Source organism: Gouania willdenowi, unplaced genomic scaffold (assembly GCF_900634775.1).
Source record: "Gouania willdenowi unplaced genomic scaffold, fGouWil2.1 scaffold_156_arrow_ctg1, whole genome shotgun sequence".
NCBI lineage: Eukaryota > Metazoa > Chordata > Actinopteri > Blenniiformes > Gobiesocidae > Gouania > Gouania willdenowi.
The window spans coordinates 404,314-428,424 of NW_021144906.1; the positions used below are offsets into that span (position 1 = coordinate 404,314).

A 24,111-nucleotide genomic window follows, 5' to 3' on the forward strand; every position below is an offset into this window, starting at 1 on the left:
TCAAACCTGCTCTGATTTCTCCACTCTAACATTAAGTTTGTCTTCATTCAGGAACAAAAGCTCCTCGATACCAACGTGAGCTCTAGAAGAGCTCTTTAAAGCCCCTCCTGGAAGACCTCGGCCAATCAGGACAGTGATGACAAAGGGCGTGGCTGGCATTGGGAAAACACTCTTAACACACAAGTTCACTGTGGACTGGGCTGAAGACAAAGCCCAGCAGGAGGTCCACTACACAATCCCACTGACCTTCAGAGAGCTGAACATGCTGAGTGGGGGGAGCTTCAGCTTGGTGGGACTTCTTGATCACTTCTTCTCTGGAAGCAAAGAAGCAGGAATCTGCAGCTTCCAGGACTTCCTGGTTTTGTTCATCTTGGATGGTCTGGATGAGTGTCGGCTCTCTCTGGACTTCCTCACCACTCAGACCCTGACGGATGTTTCAGAGTCCACCTCAGTGGAGGTTCTGCTGATAAACCTCATCAGAGGAGAACTGCTTCCATCAGCCCTCCTCTGGATAACCACACGCCCTGCAGCAGTCAATCAGATCCCTCCTGAGTTTGTGGACATGGTGACAGAAGTCAGAGGGTTTACGGACCCTCAGAAAGACAAGTACTTCAGGAGGAGGTCCACAGATGAAGAGCAGGTCAGCAGCATCATGTCCCATATCAGGACGTGTCGTAGCCTCCACATCATGTGCCACATCCCACTCTTCTGCTGGATCACTGCTACAGTTCTGGAGGACATGTTGAAGAGAAGAGAGGAGGGAGAGCTGCCCAGGACTCTGACTCAGATCTACAGCCACTATGTGGTCCTTCAGAACAAAGTCAAGATGGTGAAGTATGATGGAGGAGCAGCCACAGATCCACACTGGAGTCCACAGAGCAGGGAGATGTTGGAGTCTCTGGGAAAACTGGCTTTTGAGCAGCTGCAGAAAGGAAAGCTGATCTTCTATGAGAGTGACCTGACAGAGTGTGGCATGGACCTCAGAACAGCCTCAGTCTGCTCAGGAGTGTTCACACAGGTCTTCATAGAAGAGAGCAGTTTGTACCAGGACAAGGTGTTCACCTTCATCCACCTGAGCCTTCAGGAGTTTCTGGCTGCTCTTCATGTCCGACAGACTTTCATCAGTTCTAAAGTCAATCTACTGGAACATCAACCACAGAAGAAGAAGAGCTTCAAGATGTTTACATCTAAAAAAACAACTCTGAACCTTCTCCATGGTGGAGTTGAGCCAGACTTAAACCTTCTCCATCAGAGTGCTGTCGATGAGGCCTTAAGGAGTCCAAACGGACACTTGGACTTGTTTCTCCGCTTCCTGCTGGGTCTTTCACTGCCGACCAATCAGAGGCTTCTACAAGGCCTGCTGACACAGACAGGAAGTGACTCACAGACCAATCAGAGAACAGTTGAATACATCAAGGAGAAGCTGAGTGAGAGTTTGTCCACAGAGAGAAGCATCAACCTGTTCCACTGTCTGAATGAAGTGAATGATCACTCTCTGCTGGAGCAGATCCAACAGTCCATGAGATCAGGAAGTCTCTCCACAGAGAAACTGTCTCCTGCTCAGTGGTCAGCTCTGGTCTTCATCTTACTGTCATCACAAGAACATCTGGATGTCTTTGACCTGAAAAAATTCTCTCCTTCAGAAGAAGCTTTTCTGAAGCTGCTCCCAGTGGTCAAAGCTTCCAAGAAAGTTGAGTATGTGACTTTAGAAGAACATGTCTTTAATTATCTCACAGACAAACATCTGTAAGGTTTCTCTGATTCTTCATCAGGTTGAGTTCCTGTGGTCTCTCAGAGAGAAGCTGTGCAGCTCTGTCCTCATTCCTCAACTCTCAGTCCTCCAGTGTGAAACATCTGGACCTGAGTAACAATGATCTGCAGGATTCAGGAGTGAAGCTGCTGTGTGAAGGACTGAAGAGTCCTCACTGTAAACTGGACTCTCTCAGGTCAGTGGGATCACATGTTCCATCAACATTGTCCTGTTCCTGGTCTCCTCACTTGTTTCCTGAGTTGTGGATGTTTTTCTGAATCCAGTCTGTCAGGTTGTGTCATCACAGAGGTGGGCGGGGCTTCTCTGGCAGCAGCTTTGAGCTCCAACTCCTCCAGTGTGAGAGAGCTGGACCTGAGCTACAACCATCCAGGAGACTCAGCAGTGAAGCTGCTCTCTCAGAGACTGAACACTCTGAGGTGAGACACATCACAGCAGCTCATCACATGTTCACATCAATCCCCATCACATGTGTGACAGAGAGCTGTATCAGAGGAATGTGATGAAGGTGTGAGAGGTGGGACACTAAAAGAGGAGGACTGGTTAGAGGGATGAAGGACAGAGATAAGAAGGGAGTGAGGAGAAGCTGATGGAGAACTATGAGGAGCTGATGAAGGAATGAGAGAGAAGATCAGAGGAGGTGGAACCAATCAGTGAGGATTGTGTTCATACAAAAATATAAATATATCTTATGAAATTATATTTTAATATTTTCTCTGACACACGTTATCAAGTCAAAAAATTAGGGATGAACCAAAATGTGAATTATTGACCGAAAACTGAAATAAATCATTGCATTTCTAGCTCTGAATGTTAATAACCACTAAAATTAAAACATTGCAATTGTATAAATCAATACCAATCTATGATAAAACCACAGGTTGTCAAAGGTCAAACTACAAGAAGTGCAATCGTATCTTTTTAAGACAGCAATACATGTTTTGTTATTGCAATTAAATAAATTATTTTATTTTATTGCATAATTGTGACCATCACCAGCCCTCCCTAAGGGAGGGTAAGAAATACTTTATTGGGTGAGGGTGTGGGGGGAAGGGAGCAGGGAGGAGAGATTCAAAGTAGTAAATGTAAAGTGTGGGGAAGAGTTGATTATTTTAAAGTGAGAGTGAGATGTGAAGTTGTAGTTGTGTATATTGTGCTTATGTTGTGTAATCAATCCAGTCTGGTGACCAGTGTGAAGCTTAGGTATAATGGTGGTGGCTGTGGACAAAGGGAAGGAGTGAGTGGTAATACAGGTATGTAGGATCAACGTGTCTAAAGTTAAGCCCACTATGAGTTTTATCCCACAGTCTAAGACATGCCAGTGTATCGTAGACCGATGTATGTGCAAGAACCACTACTGCAAACCCAAGCGCTGCCCTGGACCCGAAAATGCAGCCAGGCTAGCAGAGAGTGGGGGCCAGGGAGCCCAGACAACCCCCTCATGGATGAGCAGCCCTCCAGACGCCCCTGAGACCCCAAGCCGACAGGCAGCAACCGCCCCCCACACACACATCCAAGAAAGCACCAAGGAACCAAAGACCCTCCGCCCCGCCATACCCGATTGCACAATCCTTTTTTTTTTTTTTTTTTTTTTTTCATCTTGTCTGCACATGCTGTCGAAGGTTAACACTACAAGAAGTGCAATCTTTTAACAGCAATGCATATTTTATTATTGCAATTAAATAAATTTATTTATTTCATTGCATAATTGTGACCGTCACCAGCCCTCCCTAGGGAAGGGTAAGAAATACTTTATTAAAGGGAGGATGTAAAAGAGAGAGGGCAGTGTTACACCAAGGTGAGGGGTTGGAGGGGGGTGGGGAAGTTAACAGGGAAGAGGGATACAAGATAGGATATAGAATGGGTGGGGAATAGTTGTTAGGTTTTAAGTGATGCGATGTGAAATTGTGGTTGTGTATATTGTGCTTATTGTTGTGTTGTCAAGCCAGTTTGGTGACCAGTGTGTGGTTTAGGAATAATGGTGGTGGCTGTGAACAGAGGAAGAGGTGAGTGGAAATTCCATAAAACAGGTATTTGGGAACAACGTGTCTAAGGTTGAGCCCAGTATGAGTGTTATCCCACAGCCCAAGGCCAGTGCATCCATGACAAATGTATTTCCAAGAACCGCCACTGCAAAACCCAAGAGCCGCCCCCGGGCCCGAAGAAGCAGTCAGGCCAGCAGCAAGAGCAGGCAGCCTAAGGGCCCCCGGCGACCACCCCACGGCCAAGCAGCCCCCCGAACGCCCCCAAGATCCCAAGCCGAGAGGCAGCCATCGCCCCCCCCATACACACCCGAGAAAGCCCCAAGGAGCCAAGGACCCAGCGCACCACGCCACCGAACCCACCCCCAACCCCCAGACCCCCCACCCCATCGGCCCCCCCACCCCCCCACCCCAACCCCGCGCCCAACCCCCCGAGGGGAGGCCGCCCCGGGTCCGCACACCGCGGGGCCCGCCCCCAAGGCCACCAGGAGACGAAACAAGCACCCAGCCACACCCAAGGGGAGGAAGCACCCCCGCGCCCCACCAGGCCGACACCGCCCGGAAAGACCCCGCAAGGAGAGACCCCAGCAAAGCCCCCCCGAGACCAACCGCCACGCCCGACCGCACCATCATGATGTATTTTTACTCTAAGCAGTGGCCCGGCCACCAACAGAGGAGCCAGGCCCCCACCGGAGAGGCCCAAATATGTGAACCAACCCACCACCCTGTTATGGTGCCTCTCCATTCCCCAATGGAGAGGCACTTCCCTATCCCCTGTGTGAATGTGTGTGTTTAGTGAATGTATGGGGTGTAATTAAAAGAAGGGGGAAGGAGGGGAGCGGTGCTCCCCATCCTGCCTCTGTGGATATATGTGTATGTGGTGTAATAGGCCGGAGGGTGTAGGTGAGTACACCCTCCGGGGGGTGGCATGTTGAGGTGCGATTAAAATTGGAGGGATTAGTATGGTAACTAGAGGTGGGAGTGCCGCCCCCACGTCACTACATAGTGACACAGGTGGCGGCCCCCTCCACCCCCAGTCCCACCATCCAGCCCCCCATGGGTTGGGTATGGGTGTGTGGTGCATTCTGTGAATGAGCCAGACCAGCTGGGAGTGAGGTGAAGTGTACATGTAGGAGGCCTGTCTGGTGTGAGCCGGGCCCGTCCGCATGGCGGGCCACGCGAGAGGGTAGATGGTGCAGACGGGCAAGCGGCACTGCGGGCCCCGGAGCAGCAAGGCCGGAGACCCCCCCCACGGCACCCCCCCATACCGCGACGGCCCCGCGGAGCACGGCGGCACCCCCCACCCCCGGGCGCAGCCAGGCACCAACCCCATCCCCCGGCGCTCCAGGGGGCGACCCCCGCCGCACGCCGGCCCAGAGCGACGCCCCCCCCGCCGCCAAGGAGGGCGGCCGAGCAGGGGGGAGGCCCGTGCCCGCACCAGGGCCAGCACAGGCCCACCCGGCGCCACGATATAACACTCTCCACCGGGAAGCGGCCCCGGCCCCCCCGACGAAAGAGGACACCATCTACCGCCAAGCAGGGCCACCCCGCCAGCCACGGACCGGCAAGCCCGAGTACCGAAGCACCCCCAGCCCGGTACCGCCATCCCACACCAACGGCGCCAGTAGAGCCCCCCCCCACGGAGGCGATCCCCGACGACCCACGCACCGGCGCGAGACACCCCCCCGACGCCAGCACACCCCGGACGACAGCGGGCCCCAGGCCACCAGCCCCGCCCCGCCCAAGGCTGCGCAGCGCCGCCACGCGCCGCGGCCGGTCCCCGGGCAGATGACAGGAGAGCACGCCCCCGGACACCCAGACCACGGATCCACCCCCGTGACGCCCCCGCCCCGGAATGGCGCCCACGGCGCCCGGTGCACCCAGCCAGCAGACCAGCCAATCCCGACGCGGATCCACCAGGCCAAGAGCCACGCGCCGCGCCCCCGCACACTCACCCAACACGACCCCCGGAGAGGCCCCATAGCACCCCCCACCCCTAGCCGTAACGGCCACACCCCGGCCATTGCGGTCAAACAAAAGCCCCGGAGGGGGCCCCGCCTGGCTCGTCGCGCAAGCGACATCCCTGGCGAGGGCGCACCCTAGGGAGCCAAGCCGAGGACCCGCAAGGGCCGACGGAGCAACCCACAGCGACACCCCGCCACCCAGCGACCCAGGAGGCAATCGCCGACCCCGGGCAGCAGCCACCCCCAAAGCCACCCCCACCCCGGATCCCCCCGGACCGGAGCCAAGGACCCCACCAACCCAGGCCCCCCAACGAGACCACCCCCCAGCCAACCCACCCGGCACGGCACCGCCCGCCCCCAGGCGGGAGCCACAGCCCCCCCACCAGTGCCCCAGACCAACGGGAGCCCCCCAAACCCAACCCAACAGGATGGCGGGCGCAAGAGCAAAGGAGGAGGAGGGGGGGAGGACGAGACAGGGGGACAGGGAGCAGGAGGAAGGAGCGGCAGGGGAGCACGCAGGGCCCCAGCCCCAGAGACCAACCAGATGCGTATGCAAGGGGCAACAGCGCCAAATCAAACAGCCCCGGGACCTTGTGAACACCCAGAAGGAATGCACACCCGTGCCGAGGCAACAAGACACCCCGGCAACCCACCCCAGCCATCCTGGCCATGACCACCCCAGAGGCCCAAGGCGGCCCAGGCCTACAGTTGGGCTAGTGCGTTAGTAAAGAGTGGTGCTGGCAGTCGCTTGCAGGCTAGATCATCAGGCTTTTAAAAATTTAGATTTAATGCAATTAAAAAAGGAGTCCAACGCTCCCCAAAGCACATTATTTTTTTTTGTTTTCTGAGAGCAGACATCTTTTCCATGGAAATAAATTCTGTGAGGAGATTTTGCCATTGGTTTATGTTTAAGGATTTTTTGTCTTTCCAATTTAGTAATATTGTTTTTTTTGCTATGGCTAGTGCCGCAAGGATTGATTGTGATTGGTTTGCTGGAAGTTGAAGCATTGTCAGGTCTCCAATCAAACAAAGATTTGGAGATAAAGGAATCCTGCAGTCCAAAATGGAGGACAGTTTTTCAGTGATTAGAATCCAAAAGTGTTGAACTGGGGAGCAAAGCCATAAGGCATGAAGATAGGAATCCGCTGTATTCTGGGTGCACTGAGAGCAGATGTCTGTTGCTGAGAAGCCCATTTTATGCATTTTCTGTTGGGTAATGTGGGATCTGTGGAGGACCTTGTATTGAATTAGCTGAAGGTTTGTGTTTTTTGTCATCTTAAAAGTATTACAACAAAATTCTGCCCAGAAATCAGTGCTCGGGGTGATTGAGAGTTCAGCCTCCCACTTCGCGATTGGTAAGTAATTACAGTTAGTGTTCGAGAGCGCTCTGTATATTTTTGAGAGTTTTTTTGATTTTGTTGAGATTTTTTTCATATATATAGCCAGTTCTGGAGGTTGTAAAGTAGTTAAGTCTAGTGGAGTAGTTTTCTTTATTGTCTCTGTTACTTGTAAGTACTGTAGAAAGTTATTTTTATTTATATTGAATGCTTGGGTTAGATTGTTATATGTCCTGAGCTTATCATTTTCGAAGAGGTCTTGGAGATGAATAATTCCGCTATCTTCCCATGTTTTTAGATAGAGTGGTGTTTTTCTGTTTCTAAAGTCAGGGTTGTGCCAGATTGGAGACAGCATGTTAGTTTTTAATTGAACATTTGTTATGTCCAGGGCTTTCCACCACGCAGTCAGGGTGGAGGCAATCAGTGGGTTTTTAAAGCAGTTATGACGTTTCAGGGTCACAGTGATAAAAGGGAGATCAGAGAGTTTAATATGTTTGCAGTCTAGCTGTTCTATTTCTAGCCAGGTGTTGTGGTATTCTTTTGGTTTTAACCAATCTGTTAAATATAGAATTTGGTTTGCTAGGTAATAATGCATGAAATTAGGGGCTTCCAACCCTCCCTCGCTTTTATTTTTTTGAAGAGTTGAAAGGCTTATTTTGGGTTTTTTATTCTTAGCATAGAATTTTGTAATTGCAGAATCTAATCTTTTGAACCATTGCGTTGGTGGTTTCAGTGGGATCATAGAGAACAGATAGTTTATTTTAGGTAAGATTTTCATTTTAACTGAGGCTATTCTGCCAAGGAGTGAGATGGGGAGATTGTTCCATCTCCGCAGGTCTTCTGTGACTTTATCCAACAGAGGGTCTAGATTCAGTTTAATTAATTCATTTAGGTTTGGTGATATATTTAAGCCTAGATATTTAATTATATTTGTGGGGGAGGGGTATTGTGGGTTTTGGGTTGCTGGGTTCCATGAATTTTTCGTTAAAGGAAGGATTGATGATTTTGACCAGTTAATGGAATAGTCTGATAGTTTAGAGAAGCTGTTTATTAGTTTAAATAATTCTTCTAATGAAGATTGGGGTTCTTCTAAATAGAGTAAAATGTCATCCGCATAAAGATTAATTTTGTGTTCTGAAATGGATGAGTGGATTCCTCTAATAACAGAGTTCTGACGAACAGCTGATGCAAGAGGTTCAACAAATATTGCAAAAAGCAAAGGTGAGAGTGGGCAACCTTGTCTAGTTCCCCTCTGCAGTGTGAAGCTTTGGGATGTTATTTTGTTTGTGGTTACTGAGGCCTTAGGTTTAGAGTATAGGGTGGAGATCCATTGTATGAATGAATCTCCAAAGCCAAATCTGTCAAGGACAGCAAGGAGGAATGACCAGTTGACTCTATCGAATGCTTTTTCTGCGTCTAGTGACAAGATTATTGTTTTCTTTTTAGAGTTCTGTGCCATGTTGATCAAATTAAACAGCCTTCTAACATTGTCTGTGGAGTGTCTATTTTTAATAAATCCTGTCTGGTCTTGGTATATAATTGACTGTACGACTTTCTCTAACCTGGAGGTGAGTGCTTTGGAAATAATTTTTATGTCTGTGTTAATAAGTGAGATGGGACGGTAACTTGAGGGTAACACAGGGTTTTTGTCTGGTTTAAGTAGTAATTTAATGTTTGCTGTATTCATATGACCTCCAACATAACCTTTATTTTTAATCTCTGTTACTACTCTGAAAAAGAGCGGAGCCAGAATTGACCAGAAGTGTTTTAGGAATTCAGCAGGGAACCCATCTGGACCTGGTGCTTTGCCTGTTGACATGCTATCCAAAGCATTTTGTAGTTCTTGTAAGGTTAATGGTGAGTCTAAGGTGATTTTCTGCTCTATGGTGAGCTGTGGTAGGTTTAAGTTATTGAGGAAGGTTTTAATATCTTCAGGGTCAGGGTTTAAGTTAGATGAGTATAGATTTTGATAATAATCATGAAAAACCTCATTAATGTCCTGAGGTAAGTTTAAAGTTTGACCTGAATTGTCAGAAATTGCTGCTATAAAGGAATTTTCTTTGTTGTGTTTGGGTTGATTTGCTAAATATTTGCCTTATTTATTAATATAATCAAAGTTTTTGTATAGCAATTGTTGCAAAATAAAAAGTTTTGTATTTTTGGAGTTTTCTGAACAAAAGTTCTCAGGAATTGTTAACATTAGACTCACTTAATATCTGGAGACACATAACATCCTAGCTAATGAGCAGAATGACTTTAGAAATTGTAGGGCCTGCATTGATCATATTTATGTTTTATCATCTGTGCTGAGGGCCAGGCTGCAAGAGGGAAAACCAACATTTGTCTTTTTGTTGATTTCCAGAAGGTTTTTGACTGGATCAACAGGGATCTTTAATGTATAAATTACTGGATTATGGCATTACTGGTACATTCTATGATGATGTCTAATCACTCTATAAAGCCCCAGTTGCATGTGTGCAGATCAATGGTTTAAAAACTGGTTGGTTCTCCACCACGTTTGGTGTAAAACAAGGAGATGTGTTGTCTTTGTTTTCCCTTTATATAAATAATGTGGTAAATTAAATTATGGAAGCTAATCTGGGTATTTGTATAAATAACTGTAATTTAAGTCTTTTATTGTATGCTGATGATATTATTTTTTCTGGCAAATGTACATAATATGTTCAATATTTTAAATACATGGTGTAAAAAATGGAGACTGACTCTAAATAAAGATAAAACACAGATCATGTATTTTAGGAAAAATCATGACTTGAGAAGTAATTATAATTTTATATATGGCCTGTCTTAGTTTATGCAAGTTCATACAAGTTCCTAGAATTGATCTTTAATGACTTCATGAGTTTTCAAGAGGGAACAAAGTTTTTGGCTGAGTCATCAGGAAGAGCTTTGGGCTGTGTGAGAACAATGACTATAAAATACAGTTGTCATGTTGACAGTTGTTACTGTTTTATTTTGAGGTTTTGGGTCGACTCTCAATACAGTATCTACTGACAGTTCTTTTGGTTTTATGTGATGTTTTTATTTTGTGTGTGCGTGCGTGTTTATGTTGCTTTTTATGTAATATTGTAAATATTTGTATTTAATATTGTCATTTATTATTGTAATGAAAATGAAGGAGACCCCAGTCAGAATAGTTCCTGCAATAAGTCAGGAGCTAATGGAGCTCAATAAAATAAAATGAAATTAAATTATATAATTTTTATTATTATAATTTTTAACAGAAAATACACATTTTAAAATCCCCATATATTTAATGTTTTTATTTGTAAATTTATCACACTCTCTCTCACGTACCCCCTGCAAAACCATTGTGTACCCCTAGGGGTACGCGTACCCCTATTTGAGAAACACTGTAATAAATAAGATTTTAGTCGACTAAATCTGTTACAGATATAATCGACTACAACATAAAGCATTAGAGTTTATTTATTTTTGAAATATTCAGTTACTGTTGATCAACCTGATATATGATGGTATTAATGTTTGTAAACACAGATTAGATGTGATCAATACGTTTGAATCACATGATCACATGAGTTCTGATTGGATTTCAGCCGAGGTGACCAAATAGTGTAAATATACATATATATAATAGTGTATAGTTAGTTTTTATTAGCCAGTGAAGATATAAATATAAGTTGATATAGTTTTTGTTAACATGTATTTTTATTAAATTATTCATTGTTTAGTTATTGTCACTTTAAAAACTTTAATCAACAAAAACTATGATAAAATGTTTAGTCGACTAAATGAACACTATAAAGTGCAAACCTCCATCAAACTCTGAACCTCCTCTTCACAGATATGATCAGTTATCAATGATCAATGATCCTGATCATGGTACCATGATCATTAACACTTCAAAGACTTGGAACCACATTTATATCCCATTAATAAACATCCAGTAGGTCACAATGTATGGAGACACTTTAAAAAAAGAAAATAAATCAATGAAATACACAATCTGGATCTGATCAGGATGAAACTCAGTGGGATCATTGATTAACCACCCAATATAACTGAGTCATATTTTATACAGATCCATCAATTACAAACCCAGATATGAATATTATGATGATGAGAGATAGACATTTTTTATCTTTGAAACTGATCAGAATCAGTTTATTGATCAGGAGTCCCTCTGGCAGCTGAAATCTTTCCTCCTTGGTGGAGGTAATAAAGCAGATGAAGTGTACGGCAAAGGTTTGAATCCTGTCAATAATGTGATGATGATTATTATTATTAATAAATAAATGTCTTTCTCCCACAGACTGAGTTTCTGTGGTCTCTCAGAGAGAAGCTGTGCAGCTCTGCCCTCAGTCCTCAGCTCTCAGTCCTCCAGTGTGAAACATCTGGACCTGAGTAACAACCATCTGCAGGATTCAGGAGTGAAGTTGCTGTGTGAAGGACTGAAGAGTCCTCACTGTAAACTGGACTCTCTCAGGTCAGTGGATCACATGTTCCATCAACATTGTCCTCACTGCATGAAAACTGAGATTATCCACCCTGTGAATGCCTGATAATTCCTGTAAACGCCCAGGATTATCAGCAGTTCACTGAGAAGTCCCCCCACCCCCACTGTGAATGTTTTTCTATAATTAGCATTTCAATGTCTAGCCTGCCTGACTGAAACTAACCAACCATTGGAAGAAACCACAGACAGTTCAGAAGTAAAATCACCTGTGATTGGACAGAAAGTCCCTCACTCATTGGTCACCGTTGGGATGCATGGTCATATGCCCCTCCCATTTTTATTATAATACAAATAATAATAATTATAATATTAATGATAATAATAATTATTATTGCTAATATTATTTAGTGAGAACATCACAATAACAGTTTATTGAGAATAAGAGACACAGGAGGAACATAATGAAAGTAGAGCTTTATTTATTAAAAATAAAACAAACTTTATACTGTGTCCCTTTGTCTGGGTCAAACACTAAAACTTGAACTCTTGGCAGCTTCAGGGTCATAAAAAGATGGAGCAGGTCTTTTGGGGGGTGGTCCATAATGCAGTCTTTTGTGGTGGGTTGCTTGATATTTGGGCTCATTTTCCAGTTTGTTCTGTAATGTTGAACACAGAGCAGAAAGCTCCAGGCTTCTGAAGGATGGAGACCATAATATATATAATAATAATAATCTGTAACCATGGGTAGCCTTAATGTGTCATTTGTGGCAATGCATGGAGGCTCCTGACTGCTGGTCCATTTATATTCTAGTTTACAAATTACAATTTGCATACCCCTAGGGGTACCATACCCCACTTTGGGAACCTAGGTTCTATGTTCTTAACACAGCAAAATATTATGTGTGTGTCTGTGTGTGTGTGTGTCAGCCGTTTTGTTTTTCCCTCCAAAATGTCACATAATAAACCACAATGTACAAAAATACTAGGAATAGATGAAGCTTTGCTCTGTGCACATGCTCTGTGTAACATCTGTTCTGTTGTCTTTATAAATCTGACCCTCTTCCTCCTCTGTCTGCTGTGAGCTGAACCTTTAATGGCTTCTGTTTGTGTCCAAAGGTCTGGATGACTAAATATGAAGTTCTTCCAGACTGTCTCATAGCATGTCTTACATGATACTGGGAAAAAGAAAGGCAACAGGCATAAATATGTAAAATAATGACACCACAAACAACAAAACAGATTATTTTCCAGATTAAAGTTACTTACATATAAAGACTCCAGTGTCCACTTTACACATGTCTGGACTTGTAATGAGAGTACACATCAAAGTCACAGGTGAATTATGGGACGAGCTCAGTCTGTCACAACAAATAAATAGTGTCAGATACATTTATTTATACTATTTTATATTAAAATATTACCCTAGTATGTGTTCATAACACTTTTTGTTTCCCTGAGTTGTGTAAAAAAACAATATTTAACTGCAATAAATCATTTTCTCACTCTTTTCTGTCAAGCATCAAATATGTTAGTCTTAAAGTTGTATTGCGCTAATCTAAAGCTAATCAAAGTGTATAAATCAAACTACATAGAACAGTAAAACATATTTTAAACACATGCTCATATGAAACAGAAGCTAACAGAACACGCTACACGTGGCACAGTCTGCTAACTTACTACTGTTCATAAAACTTAACTCTTATCAAACTCAAATATCAAAACTACAACGTCATGAAACTTTATTTGTTAGTAACCTATTTCTGACATATAAGCTGTGTTTCTGACTATAAACATACCTGAAAAGAGGAGAAATGATCACAAATGTGATTCAGTCTGTTTCCTCCATCAAGAGCGTTAGTAGAATGAGGAAAACAGCACGTGTGGGGGCGGAGACAAAACCAATCGATCCCAGATAGTCTAATTCAGAACACTCAGTGGATCACAGATAAACAACAATAACATTAAAGAGACAAGCAAATCATGTGTATTTAACACTCTTTTAACACTTTTACCTGTCTTTTAACATTTAACTGGTATTTAAATATTTAAACTCATGAAAAATTACAACAAAAAAAACGCAAAAATAAAAAACAACACAAATACACAATAACTCCAGAAATCATACATTTTATAGGAAAAATACACAAAAGAACAACAGAAATGCAAAAATGTCTCATAACATAAGACAACAAATATACAAAGAATTATAGAAAAACATACACATTTACTATAAAAACTCTTTGTTGTTTCCACATGCATCCCTCGGTCTATTTTTATGAGGCCCCCAAAGTAAACGTACAAAATGGCAGAAAAACAAAAAACAAAAACAAGAATACAGTATTAAAAAAAAGAATTCCACATTACAGGAAAATACAGTAAAAGACAAGAAAAACATAGCAAATACTTCAAAAGCTGTACAAAACTACTACAAAAAAGAACCAAACGACAACAGTAATACACAAAATAACTCACAATAAAAACAACAACAAAAAAACACAAAAAGGTAGAAAAACAAAAAATGACTGCAAACCCATAGTATTAACAAACAAGCAAAATCACAACAGAAATACACAAAAGTGACTTTAAAAAACACAAATTGGCAACACATGTACATATTATGACTCCAAAAAAACATACATTTTACAGTAAAAATACACAAAAGGACAAAATAAATGCACAGAATGTCTTTCTTGTGTTAACGCTCAAATTGGTCATTATTCTAAATTCGGACTGGAAGTCACATTTACCTAATTCAGATTTAAATTTAATTCAGAATAAAATGTATTAGGAATTAAGTGTTTACAAGGTCAGTTTGAAGAGGAATTTACTTTTATTCTGCTTTAAAGAGGAATTAAAGCTCCATACAAACATGTTGGCTCTCAGAGACTTGTGTGTCTTTACAGTGGAGACAGTCCTGATTTACATTTATATAGATCACAGTATGGTCATTTACATGTGAAAACCTTACCCAGTCCTAGAAGCTGGGGGGAGACTTTCTCACCTTGTGCTATGAGTTTACGACAATTCCTGGCAGTTATCTGGAGCTGACTGGAACTTCCTGTTTACTCAGAGTTAACGGTAATTTACAGTGACGGAAACTGACGGAAATCCCACTTTTCATGCAGTGCCTGTTCCTCGTCTCCTCACTTGTTTCCTGAGTTGTGGATGTTTTTCTGAATCCAGTCTGTCAGGTTGTGTCATCACAGAGGTGGGCGGGGCTTCTCTGGCAGCAGCTTTGAGCTCCAACTCCTCCAGTCTGAGAGAGCTGGACCTGAGCTACAACCATCCAGGAGACTCAGCAGTGAAGCTGCTCTCTCAGACACTGAACACTCTGAGGTGAGACACATCACAGCAGCTCATCACATGTTCACATCAATCCCCATCACATGTGTGACAGAGAGCTGTATCAGAGGAATGTGATGAAGGTGTGAGAGGTGGGACACTAAAGGAGGAGGACTGGGACAGGTTAGAGGGATGAAGGACAGAGATAAGAAGGTAGTGAGGAGTGAGGAGAGGCTGATGGAGAACTATGAGGAGCTGATGAAGGAATGAGAGAGAAGATCAGAAGAGGTGGAACCAATCAGTGAGGATTGTGTTCATACAAAAATATATCTTATGAAATTACATTTTAATCTTTTCTCTGACACAAGTTATCAAGTCAAAAAATTAGGGATGAACCGAAATGTGAATTATTGACTGAAAACTAAAATAAATTTCCAGCTCTGAATGTTACTAACCACTAAAATTAAAACTATGCAATTGTATAAATCAAAACTAATGCTTCAAATAATCAATCAATAAAAGGTAGGGGATTTTTTCCAGATACACTTTTTAAGTTTTTGGTTGAAATTTTCTTAATGTTCTGACAGAAATGAAGATCTTATGAGCTCTGAAAAAGGAACAAAGAAAATCCATCATGTGTAGCAGCTGTAAACCTGTACAAACGTTGACCAATGAAAAAAGATGGTTTGTTTTTTTATTAACCAAAACGCATCATTGGTGACGAACTTTAAACAGAGTTTTTAGTCACGTTTTTTAACATACAGTATATAATGATAAAGTTTAGTGTTTACTTACTGCTGAATGAGACGACGTAGTTTCTACATAATACAAACAATGAGCTTTGATCCACTTCTGCAGCAGCAGTGCTAATGCATGTGAGTGAGACAAAGCACAGAAGGGATGGGGGTAAGCTACATTCAAAATCATGCTAGCTTTAAAAAAACACCTACCCTGCCTTTAAAATGTGAAAATATTTATTTACCAAAGACATTCCAACAATGCATAAAATAAAATAATAAAATTTTAACTTGACCCACTCATACAATTATTAAAACAGAAATATGTATGTTTTTAAAACGTTTTACATTTATTTCAAACTGTAGACTTATGTTACAAATATTATTGTTTAACAATTGTTAGAGTTTTTGAGCTAACTCTCGTGTTCAGTACCTGAGATTTCATACAGAGAGACATAGTCAGAGGTTTTGCTGAATCAATTTATTAGAGATGAACAGAAAATGAATCAACAAGTCATAACAAGTCAATAGAAGAACAGACACTCATCTAAAACACAGCTGTGGTCCTCAGGGTCTGCTCACTCCCTGGGCCCCAAACATAGATTCATCAGTGTTTTTATACATTTAGAAATCAAATGATCAGCTCCTTGTAATTAGTTAAAGATGTCATTTACTGGTGATTTAAAGCAATTCATTTATTCATTATTATTGATCATTTAGGGGTCTATGGTATCTGTTTGTTTAATTTATTTAGATATATATAACATAAGTTGTTTAATGTGTATTAAGTTTAATTTTAGAATAAAATCATAAATATATGTTAATGATTTAGACTTTGTGCATTTCGGGTCAAACTGACATTTTAGTGTTAATCTGATTGTCTTGTTTATATCTGATTTGTTTCTTCGTTTACGTACATGGTTGTTATTTTTAGATTTAGATTAAGTTGAAATCAGATGTTCTGAAACTGTTTGTCCTTGTTCTGAAAATGACAGCTAACAAGTTGATCTGAATATATTTTATGAATAGATTTATTGAGTATAAAGATATATAATTATAGTATTACACACAAAAAGAAACCATGAATAATAATCCATTCTAACATTTCCTCTCTTCACACTTTTTAATAGTGTGACTACATAAAATTATGAATAAGACAAAATATTTAATTCAGACTATGTTCAATATGTTATATTAACTTTATTTGGAAATTATAATATCAGGTTATTAAAGTAAGGTTGTTAATTTATTTTAAAGTAATTTTTCCTTTAATTTATTTTAAAGTTATATTCCTATTTTGTTTACCATTGTTAGAGTGGGACAAAAACTTTTATTTAACTTTATTACATTTATTTGGATTTACTGTTAGACTATGTTTTAATATAAGAAAAAAGTTATAAGTAGAACAGAACAGAATACAAACATGATTTGTGTTTAAATTGAATATACATAGTAAACTTGAAATTATCCACTTATATTTATCTGTACAAACAATAACTGAATACATGCTCATCAAAATCAATCTTATGAAACATCACATGATTACAAAAGGTGTTGTAAGATTTATTCAATACAGATTTTATAATTTCTTTATTACATACAACCACATAGTGAGGTGAGTCTATGATTGCTATGTAGTGTGTGTGTATTTTATTTTAATATCACTTCTCTTTCCATGTGAATGTGAAAACCCACAGCAGGAACCTGAACTGATTGATTGATTGATTCTTATTTCTTAGTGAGGAAAAATACATTCACGGTCCTGCCTGCCCACAGCGACCAGTCAGGAAATGACTTTCAGAAATTATTATCAATCTTTATAAAGTTTATGTGGAAGCTTTTGAAGCACAAACGACAAAAACACGTGATCACCCTCTAATATAAACTGCGCAGAAATAATCTATCAATATAATATAGAAACTTTTGTTGAATAAAAATCAATTAAAGCACAGTGATATCGCTTACTCATTTAAATTACAATTATATGAATCCATGTTAGTTAATTAGTGTTATTCTATCAGCTGTTCTATTTCCTAACTGAGCAGGTGGTTTGTTTCAGATTATTTTAATTTATATTTAAAGTAATTTATCATTGCCCTCTCTTGTAACATATTATATTTATTAAAAATAAATAAATCATAATTAAAGTTTAACATATACGTCCTAGACTAAATCAAATACTTATCCAATGGTTTCTGTTCTCAGCTGGTGATGTCTGTATCCTGTGAACAAAAAACTACATTTATATACATTTCAAAGGTTGATTATAATTTTTTTAATATTTCAAGTTATAATTTCTATCTAATTCTATCTATGTCTACATATGTATTTATCTATCTGAGGATATGAATACACATAAGGGTTTTAGTTGTGAGATTTTTAGAACATAAATAGAGGTAAATGACAATATTCTACACAGTTGTAACATAATATTCAAACTAACAGAGATTATTAAAGAAGTGAATAAAAAAGTAAGAAAATAACCCAAAGAACTGAAAAGTAAATCAAATCATTAGAATAAAACAGTAATTAGAACAAAACACAAATGTAACCAGGTGTTATGTTAATTTAGGCCTCTACTAATATTTATATAGATTACAAGGGAACAGATTTGTGATTGTATTCATATCTTTATTATCTCTCTAAAGAGTCCTAGTTAAATCTATAGACCACGTACCATGTACAGTTCAGCCCCCCCACCTTTGATTAGACGTTTTAGGTGGTGAGGTTGTTTTTATAACCTCAGGTGATCAGCCACTGTTCTGCATTCTGGGCCAGGGTCTATACAGTATATATGATTCCTCAATAAATGAAATAATGTTATCCATGTCTGTTATTAAGATCATTAGTTCATTTACCTTTTAACTAAAAAATATGACTTTTATTCAAGCTACAACTGTAAAGTGTTGGGGAGTGTAACAAAAAAATAAAGTCAATCAACTCTATTCATCAATAGAAAGAAAACAGTATGAAATCTATAAATATGATATCCAAAAGTTATTCTAATTGTCATTTCAAAAATATCAACGTATGATCAACAAGAAAAAGTTTTTAGTAATTCCTTAAAAAAAAAGATCCTAACCCATCTTAAATTATAAATATTTAAAGAATTAAACAAAAACTGGTATGTGTGTAAGTTTGTATGTATATGTGTATGTATGTGTGTATGTATATATGTGTGCAAACAGCAATCCTTCTATCACATGATCACTCACTCAAAGACACGCCCTGGTACATTTTTCACTCACAACAAGTTTCTCTCAGTTATACATAAAGTGTCATCATCCATCAATCAATCACTCTATGACACGCCCACTGGCACACTCACACTCACAACACGTTTCTCCCATACATACAGCATGACAGCATCCTTATTCATTCACCCACACATACACATATGGGTCGGGACCCCATGTGGGGTCGCCTGAAAATTCTGAAAAATTGTAATAAATTTTTGATTTTTTAAATTCTTCTTCTTCACAATCTTAAACAACTGTATGTTTATACTGTCACTCTGTGAAAAAGTAATTTAGTTCAACTCAAATGCAGTAATAAATAAATAAATAAAATAAAATCTGAGCTCAAACATGATCAAAAACTAACTCTAGAAAAAATGGGGTCGCCAGAAATTCTTGAAATCAAAATGGGGTCACGATCCAAAAAAGGTTGAAAACCACTGAAATAAATACAGTTTATTTCACTTATTTACTAAATGAGATGATTTAAAACGTGTGTTATCACTTATTAATTCCATCATTATGATCTATAGATGTTATTAAATAGTTTTCTATGTAAATAGACACCACAGTGGATCGTTTGGTTTCTTTAATTGTTTCTATGATAATGTTATAGTCAATGACTTTTGATCAGGCAGTTGATGACTCACTATTGTCTAAAGTCTACACTCTGTGTGTGTGTGTGTGTGTGTGTGTGTGTGTGTGTGTGTGTGTGTGTGTGTGTGTGTGTGTGTGTGTGTGTGCGTGCGTGCGTGCGTGTGTGTGTGTGTTAGATATACGCCCTCCCTCCGAGAAATTACCAGCCGCCCCTTTAAACTGTTGCAAAAATATGTCACAAACACAATATTCAACAAACCATTAGTCATTAAGTTATTGCAGTTTTTTTCAATCTTAGGGTCACGACCCCATGTGGGGTCAGCCTGGAATTAAAATGGGGTTTAAATGTCTAGCAACTGGTTTAAAAGTAGGTAAAAACTGATTAAATTCTATTTTTAAAGTTTTTTGAATTATTGTTTTTTAAATACTGTACTGTACTGTACTCCTTCTGGCTTTTGTCTTGCAGGTCCGTGGGATCCTCAGTGTGGAGTTACAGAGTCTCAACAACTCTGTCTCCACCCTTTCCTCTGCACACACCCAACACAGCATAACGTGGATGGCTGTTCATCATAGGAATGGGATCCACACAAGGTTCCTGCTGCTTAACAGAAGGTTTTCCTTGCCGCCATGATGAATTCATGTTGGGTGTGGGATACATATGTATGTGTATATACGTATATATGCATATGTGTGTATCCATAAAATGAAGAGTCCGTCCTTAAGACTGCTCTACTGTAAAGTGCCTTGAGATACCATTGGTTATGATTTGGCGCTATACAAATAAAGATTGATTGATTGATTGATTGAAATACACAATACAAATACAGTAAATATCAAATAACTGTATCCTCTATTAACTTTCTCAAATAAATAAATCTAGTTCAAATAAAATACAAAAAAATAAAGTTTATATAAGAATACTAGTATAGTTTCCAGGTGAAAAAAAGTGTAGATATTAAAAGTTACAGGAGGGGCCCAACAAGATGGTTTGTACCCAGGGCCCAAAATGTGGTGCTACGCCCCTGGTGCACACTCACAACCAGGGTCTGTAACGCACAGACATTATCAGTTCTCAGATGAATATATGCACTATTAGCTAAACTTCACAATAACACTATAACAATGCAATAGATTAGATCAGCTGACATGAACCTGAGTCATTGCACCATCTATGTTTATGTCACGTGACTCCAAAATCCTTTTATGCACACCACAAGGAAATAATCTGACTATTTAAACATTATTTAACAACTCTACACACCCATTACACACAGAACACACAATCATAATAACACACTCCATCTCCATCACCACCACCTTGTAAAAATACTGTAGTGTGACGTTAAACTGTATGAATAGATATGAAAGTGTACGGTGGCACCATGCTCTTACTTTGAGCTGCAGGGAGGGTTGCCATGGTTACAGGTGTCCAAATGTGGAGGTGCGCTCTGGGGGCGTGGAGATAAAGTCTCTCATGAAGTGATGAATGTCCAGAGAGTTCAGAATCTGTGTGTGGGTGTGCATCAGAGAAAGGTGTGTGAGTCTTTTCTGGGTCATGGTGCTGCGTACCCATGTCTTCAAAAGTCAACGTGAACCTGTGTTGATTAGGCCTAAAAATAATTATATTCAAATACAAAATACACGTAATAGCCTACGTGTGTCAAAATCATTTCCCAAAATATTCATAAGGAATTTATAAATTTTGCTAAATATTTTTCATAGGCTACATTTAAACACCTACATTCTCACCAATAGGGGGAGCTGCAGCACCCCCAGCACCACTACTTCCTGTAGCCCTGCTGAATATTCAGTTACTGTTGATCAACCTGATTTATGATGGTATTAATGTTTGTAAACACAGACAGATTAGATGTGATCAATATGTTAGATCACATGATCACATGAGTTCTGATTGGATTTCAGCCTAGGTGACCAAATAGTGTATATATACATATATATATATAATAGTGTATAGTTAAAACCGGAGGAGGTGGAACCAATCAGTGAGGATGAAGAGAGGAACACTTTGAAGGAGATGAAGAAGGTGAAGCTGTTGAAGACAAACCAGTAGAAACATGGAGAGCTTGATGGAGATGGCATCAGGTTTCTGAGCAGCACTTTGGACTCTTTAGGTGTGTAAATCACTGCCTGTGTTTGCTCCTGCAGGGCGGACCATGGAGGAGAGCAGAGGATCAAAGCTGGTGTGAGGAAGTGTAAGTGTGTGTGTGTGTTCATTCAAAGTGTCCTCATGAAGCTCTGAGTGAATGAATATGTCAGTGATACAGAGACAATGAAGCATCACATGATCAACTGTTGTTTCTTTGTGTCTCATCAGATTTCTGTCACATTCACCTCGACACAAACTCCATCAACAGAAACCTCAGACTGTCTGACAACAACAGGATGGTGACACGTGTGAAGGAGGAGGAGCTTTATCCTGATCATCAGGACAGATTTGATTACAGTCAGGTTTTGTGTAGTACTGGTCTGACTGGTCACTGTTACTGGGAGGTGGAGTGGAATGGAGATGTTTCTATAGCAGTGAGTTACAGAGGAATCAGTAGAAAAGGAATCAGTGATGATTGTTGGTTTGGATTTAATAATCAGTCCTGGAGACTGGAATGTTTCAGAGGTTTTTACTCCATCAGACACAATAACAAAGTCACACGTACCTCCTGTTCCTGTGGTTCCTCTGGTAGAGTAGGAGTGTATGTGGACTGTCCTGATGGACGTCTGTCCTTCTATGAAGTCTCCTCTCACTCTCTGACACTCATCCACACCGTCTGTACCTCCTTCACTGACACTCTGTATCCTGGGTTTGGGATTTGGTCCTATGGTTCCTCAGTGTCTCTGAGTCCTCTGTGAGACAGACAGACAGACACACACACACAGCCACACAGACGAAACACAGACAGACAGAGTGCCAGATAGACAGACATGCAGACAGACCCACATACAGACATGTCTCTGAGTCCTCTGTAAAATAGACAGACACACAGCAACACACACAGTCAGGCACACACAGACAGGCAGACACACAGACAGACAGACATGTCTCTGAATCCTTTGTGAAATAGACACAGACACACAGCCACACAGACATAGTGCCAGACAGACAGACAGTTAGGCAGGCAGACAAACAGATAGACAGACAGCCACACAGACAGACAGAAACAGACCATATTGTTCTATGATAAATGAAACAGTTGATTCCTATAATAAAGTGGTTTTATTTCTGAGTTGATGAATATATTGATTAGAACATTGAACAGAGGAAGATTCTCAGGTGAAAAACCTTGAATTGTAACAGAAAAACAAACAAATGTCAGAACTTAAACATTTGAGTTCAACATTATTTTCTCACAAACCTTATAGTTACTTTAATTTAAGCTTCAAGACTAAACATTTAAATAGAAGGAGAAGCAAATGGACCATCTTCACTTCAAAATTAGTTAAATGTTAAATATTTTTAAATATTTAAACTTATTTGATAAATTAACAATGAATAATATGTTTAATGTTTAATGTTATTAGTTAAAGGTATAGAGGATAATTTTTCCAAAGTTTAGAAAAGAAATGCCCTCTGCACATGCGCAGCACTCGACCTGCTCAAAAACTAACGCCTATGTGTGTGAGAGAGCGTGCACGAGCCCCGTTTTCCTTGTGCACAGCTCTGTTTACAAGTTGATGAAGTCATGCACATGTCCCATAAAATTAAACTAGGAAAATTGCACCCACATTTTGCACCTGCAAATATACCCCTTATGCTCCCACATGAATGCATACTTCCGACGGGCACTGTACTAGTTTCAAATAAAAACAAAATAAACGTTTAATTGAAATTTTAAGAACCCAGAGTACAATTTAGTTTATGTGAGAACCATTCATTTTACATTATTTCTAAATATGAAACCTCGGTACCTTAGGACAGTGGTTCACAAACTTTTTGTGCCCATGGTACACCAAAGGACAAGTACAAATCTTAATGTACATCTAATGTATAACATGTGTTATCACTTATCAATGTGAATAATTATTTACTAATGTCAAATAAAATGTGACAAAGACAACTAAGAGGCTAAGCTATTTGGCAGAGACTAAGTTAGTTAGCAGAGGCTAACCTAGTAAGCGGAGATAAAGCTAGTTAGCAGAGGCTAAGCTAGTTAGCAGAGACTAAGCTAGTTAGCAGAGGCTAAGCTTTTTAGCAAAGGCTAAGCTAGTTAGCAGAGACTAAGCTAGTTAGCAGAGGCTAAGCTATTTAGCACAGACTAAGCTAGTTATCAGAGGCTAAGCTAGTTAGCAGAGATTAAGCTAGTTAGTTGAGGCTAAGCTAGTTAGCAGAGGCTAAGCTAGTTAGCAGAGACTAAGCTAGTTAGCAGATACTAAGCTAGTTAGAAGAGGCAAAGCTATTTAGCAGAGACTACGCTAGTTCGCAGAGGCTAAGCTATTTAGCAGAGACAACGCTAGTTAGCAGAAGCTAAGCTATTTAGCAAAGATTGAGCTAATTAGCAGAGGCTAACCTAGTTAGCAGAGATTAAGCTAGTTAGCAGAGATTAAGCTAGTTAGTAGAGGCTAAGCTAGTTAGTTGAGGCTAAGCTAGTTAGCAGAGGCTAAGCTAGTTAGCAGAGACTAAGCTAGTTAGCAGATACTAAGCTAGTTAGAACAGGCAAAGCTATTTAGCAGAGACTACGCTAGTTAGCAGAGGCTAAGCTATTAAGCAGAGACTACGCTAGTTAGCAGAAGCTAAGCTATTTAGCAAAGATTGAGCTA

The 24,111-nt window shown here is 40.4% G+C and overlaps 1 pseudogene; it reads left to right on the forward strand.

Annotated features, from left to right (window-relative positions):
• The first annotated feature begins 1,163 nt into the window (after nt 1–1,163).
• On the forward strand, nt 1,164–22,580 carry LOC114458653 (NACHT, LRR and PYD domains-containing protein 3-like; annotated as a pseudogene).
• The last annotated feature ends 1,531 nt before the right edge of the window (nt 22,581–24,111 follow it).